Source organism: Panulirus ornatus, unplaced genomic scaffold (genome assembly GCF_036320965.1).
Source record: "Panulirus ornatus isolate Po-2019 unplaced genomic scaffold, ASM3632096v1 CTG_793_pilon, whole genome shotgun sequence".
In the NCBI taxonomy this organism is placed as follows: domain Eukaryota; kingdom Metazoa; phylum Arthropoda; class Malacostraca; order Decapoda; family Palinuridae; genus Panulirus; species Panulirus ornatus.
Window position 1 is genome coordinate 3,721 of NW_027265358.1, and position 9,162 is coordinate 12,882.

The window sequence follows — 9,162 nt, forward strand, 5'->3', positions numbered from 1 at the left end:
CCTGCCTGACTCTCGTCCCAAGCCTCTCTCTATTGTCCTGCCTGATTCTAGTCCCAAGCCTCTCTCTCATGTCCTGCCTGACTCTCGTCTCAAAAATCTATCTCCTGTCTAACCTGACTCTCGTCCTAAGCCTCTCTCTCCTGTCCTGCCTGACTGTCGTCCCAAACCTCTCTCTGCTGTCCAGCCGAACTCTTGTCGCAATCCTCTCTCCTCTATCGTGCATTACTATCGTCTCAACCCTCTCTTTCCTGTCCTGCTTGACTCTCGTCGCCAAGGTTCTCTCTCTCTCTCTCTCTCTCTCTCTCTCTCTCTCTCTCTCTCTCTCTCTCTCTCTCTCTCTCTCTCTCTCTCTCTCTCTCTCTCTCTCTCTCTCTCTCTCTCTCTCTCTCTCTCTCCTGTTATGTCTGACTCTCGTCCGAATCCTCTCTCTCCTAAACTGCCTGACTTTCGTCTGAAGTCTCTCCCTCCTCTTATGCCTGAATCTCGTACCAAGCCTCACTCTCCTGTCCTGCCTGACTCTCGTCCCAAGCCTCTCTCTATTGCCCTGCCTGATTCTAGTCCCAAGCCTCTCTCTCATGTCCTGCCTGACTCGTCACAAGCCTCTCTCTCCTCTCTTCCTGACTCTCGTCCCAAGACTCTCTCTCCTGTCCTGCCTATTCTCATCCTAATCCTCTCTCTCCTGTCTATCTTGGCTCTCGTCACAAGTATCTCTCTCTCCTGTCCTGCCTGACTCTTGCTCCAGGCCTCTCTCTCATGTCCTGCCTGACTCTCGTCCCAAGCCTCTCTTTCATATCCTGCCTGACTCTCGTCCCAAGTCTCTCTCTCATGTCTTGCCTGACTATCGTCCCCCCAAACCTCTCTCCTCCTGTCCACCGGACTCTTGTCGGAATCCTCCCCTCCCCCATCAAGCATTATTATCGCTCAACCCTCTTTTTCTTTCCTGCCTGACTCTCGTCTCGAGCCTCTCTGTCTCTCTCTCTCTCTCTCTCCTCTCTTCTCTCCTCTCATCTCTCACTCTAAAAGTCTCAGTCCTCTCTCCTCTCATCCCCTCTCTTCATCTCTTCTCTCTCTCTCTCTCTCCTCTCTCTCTCTCTCATTCCTGTTCCCCTGACTGTCTTCTTCCCAATCCTCTCACTCCTAACCTGCCTGACTTTCTTCTCAACCTCTCCCTTCCTCCTGCTGACTCTCGTCCCAACCTCTCTCTCCGTCCTGCGTGACTCCGATACAAACCTCTCTCTCCTGCCCTGCCTATCTCCTCCCAATCCTCCTCTCTCCTTTTATCCTGACTCTCGTCCCAAGCCTCTCTCTCCCTTGTGCTGCCTGACTCTTGTCCAAGCCCTCTCATCCTGTCCTGCCTGACGTTCGTCGAAAGCCTCTCTCTCTTGTCCAGCCGGAATTCTTGTCGCAATCCTCACTCCCCTATCGTGCATGACTATCGGTCAAGCTTCCTTTTCTGTCCTGCCTGACTCTCCTCGTACTCTCTCCTCTCTCGCTCATCATCTCGTCTCCATCAATCTCTCTCTCTCTCTCTCTCTCTCCTGTCCTGTCTGACCCTTTTCGTCCTAATCTCTCTCTCCTAACCTGCCTACTTTCTTCTCAAGCTTCTCCTTCTCTTCTGCCTGACCTTCGTCCCAAGCCTCTCTATTTCCTGTCCTGCCTGACTCTCGTCCAAAGCATCTCTCTCCTGTCCTGTGTGACTCTCGCCGCAAACCTCTCTCTCCTGTCCTGCCTATTCTCCTCTCAAATCCTCTCTCTCCAGTCTATCCTGACTCTCGTCCCAAACCCTCTCTATCTTAATTCCTGCCATACCTCCTCGTCCCCTCCCAAGCCTCTCTCTCATGTCCTGCCTGATTCTCGTCCCAAACCTCTCTCTCCTGTCCTGCCTGACTGGTCGTCCCAAGCATCTCCTCCCTGTCCAGCCGAACTCTGTGCAATCCTCTCTCCCGTATCGTGCATAACTATCGTCTCCAACACTCTCTTTTATGTCCTCCTGACTCCGTCACCAAGCGTCGACCTCCTCCATCTCATCTCTCCTCTCCTCTCCGGTTTCATCTCTCTCATCTCATCCTACACTTCGCACCTCTCTCTCTCAATCTCTGTATCCTGTCCTGTCTGACTCTCGCAGAATTCTCTCTCTCCTAACCTGCCTGACTTTCTATCTCAAGCTCTCTCCTTCCTCTTCTGCCTGACCTCGTCCCAAAGCCTCTCTCTCCTGTCCTGCCGACTCTCGTCCTAAGCATCTCTCTCCCTGTACTGCGTGACTCTCGCCGCAAACCTCTCTCTCCTGTACTGCTATTCTCCTCCCAATCCTCTCTCTCTCCTAGTCTATACTGACTCTAGTCCAAACCTCTCTCTCTCCTTTCCCGCACACGTGCATGACTATCGTATCAACCCTCTCTTTCTGTCCTGCCTGACTCTCGTCACCAATCCTCTCCTCTCTCTCTCTCTCTCTCATTCTCTCTCTCTCTCTCATCTGTCTCATCTCTCTCTCTCTCCTCTCTCCTCTCTCTCTCTCCTCTCTCTCTTCACTCATCTCCTCTCATCTCTCTCTCTCTCTCTCTCTCCTCTCTTCCTGTCCTGAATGAACTTTCGTCCGCAATCCTCTCATTCCTAAACCTGCCGTCACTTCTTCTTCAAAGCCTCTCCCTCCCGTCCTGCCTGACTCTCTTCCCAAGACTCTCTCTCCCGTCCTGCGTGACTCCCGCCACAAACCTCTCTCTCCTGTCCTGCCTATTCTCCTCCCAATCCTCTCTATCCTATCTATCCTGACTATCGTCACAAGTTTCTCTTCTCTCCTGTCCTGCCTGACTCTCGTCCCAAGTATCTCTCTCATGTCCTGCCTGACTCTCGTCTCAAAAATCTATCTCCTGTCTAACCTGACTCTCGTCCTAAGGCTCTCTCTCCTGTCCTGCCTGACTGTCGTCCCAAACCACTCTCTCCTGTCCAGCCGAACTCTTGTCGCAATCCTCTCTCCCCTATCGTGCATTACTACCGTCTCAACCCTCTCTTTCCTGTCCTGCCTGACTCTCGTCGCCAAGGCTCTCCTCTCTCCTCTCTCTCGTCTCTCTCACTCAAATCTCTCTCTCCATCTCCTCTCTCTCTCTCTCTCAATCTCGTCACTCTCTCCTCTCTCTCATCATCTATTCTCTCTACTCTCTTCTCTCTCCTCTCATCTCCTCTCATCACTCCCTCTCATCTCCTCATCTCTCTCTCTCCTCTCTCTCTCTCTCTCTTTCTGTCCTGAATGACTTACGTCCGAATCCTCTCATTCCTAACCTGCTGACTTCTCCTCAAGCCTCTCCCCGTCCTGCCTGACTCTCGTCGCAAGCCTCTCTCTCCCGTCCTGCGTGACTCCCGCCACAAACCTCTCTCTCCTGCCTGACTATTCTCCTCCCAAACCTCTCTCTCCCTTCTATCTTGACTCTCGTCCCAAACCTCTCTCCCCCTGTGGAGCCTGACTCTTGTCCCAAGCCTCTGTCTCCTGTCCCTCCCTGACTGTCGTCCCAAGCCACTCTCTCTTGTCCAGCCGGATTCTTGTCGAAATCCTCTCTCCCTTATCGTGCATGACTATCGTGTCAAGCTTCTATTTTCTGTACTGCCTGACTCTCGTCACGAGCCTCTGTCTGTCTGGTGTCTGTCTCTCTACTCTCTCTCTCTCTCTCTCCTCGCTCCATCTCCCTCTCCTCTCATCTCTCCTCTCTCTCTCTCTCTCTCCTGTGTCTCCTGTCCTGTCTGACTCTCGTCCGAATTCCCTCTCTCTCCTAACCTGCCTGACTTTCTTCTCAAGCTCTCCTTCCTCTCCTGCCTGACTCTCGTCCCAAGCCTCTCTCTCCTGCCTGCCTGACTCCTCGCCGCAAACCTCACTCTCCTGTCCCTCCTATTCCCTCCCAATCCTCTCTCTCTCAATATCCTGACATCTCGTCCCAAACCTCTCTCTCTCCTTTCCTGCCATACTCTCGTCCAAGCCTCTCTCTCCATGTCCTGCCTGATTCTCGTTCCAAGCCTCTCTCTCCTGTCCTGCCTTACTGTCGTCCCAAGATCTCTCTCCTGTCCAGCCGAACTCTTCTCGCAATCCTCTCTCCCTATCAGGCCCTGACTATCGATCAAACCCTCTTTTCTGTCCTGCCTGACCTCCTCACCAATCCCTCTCTCTCTCTCTCTCCTCTCCTCTCCCTTCCTCTCATCTCCCTCTCTCTCATCCCTCCTTCTCTCAATCTCCCATCTCCTCTCTCTCTCTTCTACTCTCTCTCCTCTCCTCTCTCCTCTCTCCTCTCTCCTCTCCCGTCCTGTCTGACTCACGTTCGAATCTTTCTTTCTCACAAACTCTCTGACTTTCGACTCAAGGTCCCCTCCCTGTCCTTTAGTGACTCTCGTCCAAGCCTCTCTTGTCCCTTGCCTCACTTTTCGTCCCAAGCCACTCTCTCCTGTCCTGCCTGACTCGTCCTAAGCCTCTCTCTCCTGTCCTGCTGACGCTCGCCCCAAGCCTCTCTTCTCCTGTCTTGTCTATTCTCCTCCAATCCTCCTCAGCTTCTTCTGTCTACCTGACTCTCGTGCCAAGCCTATCTCTCTCCTGTTCTGCCCTGACTCTAGTCCCAAGCCACTCTCTCATGTCTTGCCTAACTCCGTCCCAAGCCCCTCTCTCTTGCCTTTCCTGACTCTCTTTCCCCAAACCCCTCTCCTCCTGTCCTGCTGACTCTCGTCCAAGACTCTCTCTCCTGGCCTCCTTTCTCCTCCCAATCCACTCTCTCCTGTCCATCCTGACTATCGTCGCAATTCTCTCTCTCCTGTCCTTCCTGACTCTCGCCCAACCTCTCTCCTCTCATGACCTGCCTGACTGTCTCCCAAACCTCTCTCTCCTGTCTACCTGTCTCTCGCTAAGCCTCTCTCTCCTGTCCTGCCTGACTGTCGTCCCAAACCTCTCTCTCCTCTGTCCTGCCTGAGGTCGTCCCAAGCATTCTCTCCTGTCCAGCCAACTCTTGTTGCAATCCTCTCTCCCGTATCGTGCATGACTTCGTCTCAACACTCTTTTTCTCTTTCGTGCCTGACTCTCGTCACACCAAGCGTCTCTCTCTCTCTCCTCATCTCCTCATCTCTCTCGTCTCTCTCCTCTTCTCACCTCCTCTCTCTCTCTCGTCCTCTCTCCTCCCCTCTCTCTCTCTCTTCTCTCACTCCTCCTCTCTCTCTCCTCTGTGTCTCCTGTCCTGTCTGACTCTCGTCCGAATTCTCTCTCTCCTAACCTGCCTGACTTTCTTCTCAAGCTTCTCCTTCCTCTTCCTGCCTGACTCTCGTCCCAAGCCTCTCTCTCCTGTCCTGCCTGACTCTCGTCCTAAGCATCTCTCTCCTGTCCTGCGTGACTCTCGCCGCAAACCTCTCTCTCCTGTCCTGCCTATTCTCCTCCCAATCCTCTCTCTCCTGTCTATCCTGACTCTCGTCCCAAACCTCTCTCTCTCCTTTCCTGCCATACTCTCGTCCCAAGCCTCTCTCTCATGTCCTGCCTGATTCTCGTCCCAAGCCTCTCTCTCCTGTCCTGCCTGACTGTCGTCCCAAGCATCTCTCTCCTGTCCAGCCGAACTCTTGTCGCAATCCTCTCTCCCGTATCGTGCATGACTATCGTATCAACCCTCTCTTTTCTGTCCTGCCTGACTCTCGTCACCAAGCCTCTCTCTCTCTCTCTCTCTCTCTCTCTCTCTCTCTCTCTCTCTCTCTCTCTCTCTCTCTCTCTCTCTCTCTCTCTCTCTCTCTCTCTCTCTCTCTCTCTCTCTCTCCTGTCCTGTCTGACTCTCGTTCGAATCCTCTTTCTCCCAAACTCTCTGACTTTCGAGTCAAGGGTCTCCCTCCTGTCCTGCGTGACTCTCGTACCAAGCCTCTCTCTCTTGTCTTGCCTCACTCTCGTCCCAAGCCTCTCTCTCCAGTTCTGACTGACTCTCGTCCTAAGCCTCTCTCTCCTGTCCTGTCTATTCTCCTCCCAATCCTCTCTCTTCTGTCTATCCTGACTCTCGTGCCAAGCCTATCTCTCTCCTGTTCTGCCTGACTCTAGTCCCAAGCCTCTCTCTCATGTCCTGCCTGACTCTCGTCCCAAGCCTCTCTCTCCTGTCTTGCCTGACTCTCTTCCCAAGCCTCTCTCTCCTGTCCTGCGTGACTCTCGTCCCAAGCCTATCTCTCCTCTCTTGCCTGACTCTCGTCCCAAGACTCTCTCTCCTGTCCTGCCTATTCTCCTCCCAATCCTCTCTCTCCTATCTATCCTGACTATCGTCACAAGTTTCTCTCTCTCCTGTCCTGCCTGACTCTCGTCCCAAGCCTCTCTCTCATGTCCTGCCTGACTCTCGTCTCAAAAATCTATCTCCTGTCTAACCTGACTCTCGTCCTAAGCCTCTCTCTCCTGTCCTGCCTGACTGTCGTCCCAAACCTCTCTCTCCTGTCCAGCCGAACTCTTGTCGCAATCCTCTCTCCCCTATCGTGCATTACTATCGTCTCAACCCTCTCTTTCCTGTCCTGCCTGACTCTCGTCGCCAAGGCTCTCTCTCTCTCTCTCTCTCTCTCTCTCTCTCTCTCTCTCTCTCTCTCTCTCTCTCTCTCTCTCTCTCTCTCTCTCTCTCTCTCTCTCTCTCTCTCTCTCTCTCTCTCTCTCTCTCTCTCTCTCTCTCTCTCTCTCCTGTTATGTCTGACTCTCGTCCGATTCCTCTCTCTCCTAACCTGCCTGACTTTCGTCTGAAGCCTCTCCCTCCTCTCCTGCCTGAATCTCGTCCCAAGCCTCACTCTCCTGTCCTGCCTGACTCTCGTCCCAAGCCTCTCTCTCCTGTCCTGCCTGACTCTAGTCCCAAGCCTCTCTCTCATGTCCTGCCTGACTCTCGTCCCAAGCCTCTCTCTCCTGTCTTGCCTGACTCTCGTCCCAAGCCTCTCTCTCCTGTCCTGCGTGACTCTCGTCCCAAGCCTCTCTCTCCTCTCTTGCCTGACTCTCGTCCCAAGACTCTCTCTCCTGTCCTGCCTATTCTCATCCCAATCCTCTCTCTCCTGTCTATCCTGACTCTCGTCACAAGTTTCTCTCTCTCCTGTCCTGCCTGACTCTCGCCCCAGGCCTCTCTCTCATGTCCTGCCTGACTCTCGTCCCAAGAATCTATCTCCTGTTTAACCTGACTCTCGTCCCAAGTCTCTCTCTCCTGTCCTGCCTGACTGTCGTCCCAAGCCTCTCTCTCCTGTCCAGCCGGACTCTTGTCGGAATCCTCTCTCCCTATCGCGCATTATTATCGTCTCAACCCTCTCTTTTCTTTCCTGCCTGACTCTCGTCTCGAGCCTCTCTCTCTCTCTCTCTCTCTCTCTTCTCTCTCTCTCTCTCTCTCTCTCTCTCTCTCTCTCTCTCTCTCTCTCTCTCTCTCTCTCTCTCTCTCTCTCTCTCTCTCTCTCTCTGTCCTGACTGACTTTCGTCCGAATCCACTCACTCCTAACCTGCCTGACTTTCTTCTCAAGCCTCTCCCTTCCGTCCTGCCTGACTCTCGTCCCAAGCCTCTCTCTCCCGTCCTGCGTGACTCCCGATACAAACCTCTCTCTCCTGCCCTGCCTATTCTCCTCCCAATCCTCTCTCTCCTTTCTATCCTGACTCTCGTCCCAAGCCTCTCTCTCCCTTGTGCTGCCTGACTCTTGTCCCAAGCCTCTCTCTCCTGTCCTGCCTGACGTTCGTCGAAAGCCTCTCTCTCTTGTCCAGCCGGATTCTTGTCGCAATCCTCACTCCCCTATCGTGCATGACTATCGTGTCAAGCTTCTCTTTTCTGTCCTGCCTGACTCTCTCTCTCTCTCTCTCTCTCTCTCTCTCTCTCTCTCTCTCTCTCTCTCTCTCTCTCTCTCTCTCTCTCTCTCTCTCTGTCTCCTGTCCTGTCTGACTCTCGTCCTAATTCTCTCTCTCCTAACCTGCCTGACTTTCTTCTCAAGCTTCTCCTTCCTCTTCTGCCTGACTCTCGTCCCAAGCCTCTCTCTCCTGTCCTGCCTGACTCTCGTCCTAAGCATCTCTCTCCTGTCCTGCGTGACTCTCGCCGCAAACCTCTCTCTCCTGTCCTGCCTATTCTCCTCTCAATCCTATCTCTCCTGTCTATCCTGACTCTCGTCCCAAACCTCTCTCTCTCCTTTCCTTCCATACTCTCGTCCCAAGCCTCTCTCTCATGTCCTGCCTGATTCTCGTCCCAAACCTCTCTCTCCTGTCCTGCCTGACTGTCGTCAAAAGCATCTCTCTCCTGTCCAGCCGAACTCTTGTTGCAATCCTCTCTCCCGTATCGTGCATGACTATCGTCTCAACACTCTCTTTTCTGTCCTGCCTGACTCTCGTCACCAAGCGTCTCTCTCTCTCTCTCTCTCTCTCTCTCTCTCTCTCTCTCTCTCTCTCTCTCTCTCTCTCTCTCTCTCTCTCTCTCTCTCTCTCTCTCTCTCTCTCTCTCTCTCTCTCCTGTCCTGTCTGACTCTCGTCCGAATTCTCTCTCTCCTAACCTGCCTGACTTTCTTCTCAAGCTTCTCCTTCCTCTTCTGCCTGACTCTCGTCCCAAGCCTCTCTCTCCTGTCCTGCCTGACTCTCATCCTAAGCATCTCTCTCCTGTACTGCGTGACTCTCGCCGCAAACCTCTCTCTCCTGTCCTGCCTATTCTCCTCCCAATCCTCTCTCTCTCCTGTCTATCCTGACTCTAGTCCCAAACCTCTCTCTCTCCTTTCCTGCCACACTCTCGTCCCAAACCTCTCTCTCCTGTCCTGCCTGACTGTCGTCCCAAGCATCTCTCTCCTGTCCAGCCGAACTCTTGTCGAAATCCTCTCTCCCGTATCGTGCATGACTATCGTATCAACCCTCTCTTTTCTGTCCTGCCTGACTCTCGTCACCAATCCTCTCTCTCTCTCTCTCTCTCTCTCTCTCTCTCTCTCTCTCTCTCTCTCTCTCTCTCTCTCTCTCTCTCTCTCTCTCTCTCTCTCTCTCTCTCTCTCTCTCTCTCTCCTGTCCTGTCTGACTCTCGTTCGAATCCTCTTTCTCCCAAACTCTCTGACTTTCGAGTCAAGGGTGTCCCTCCTGTCCTGCGTGACTCTCGTACCAAGCCTCTCTCTCTTGTCTTTCCTCACTCTCGTCCCAAGCCTCTCTCTCCAGTTCTGACTGACTCTCGTCCTAAGCCTCTCTCTCCTGTCCTGTCTATTCTC

The 9,162-nt window shown here is 53.4% G+C and overlaps 1 pseudogene; it reads right to left on the reverse strand.

Annotated features, from left to right (window-relative positions):
• Positions 1-225: 225 nt before the first annotated feature.
• Positions 226-7,870, reverse strand: LOC139748557 (uncharacterized; annotated as a pseudogene).
• Between the last annotated feature and the right edge of the window lie 1,292 nt (positions 7,871-9,162).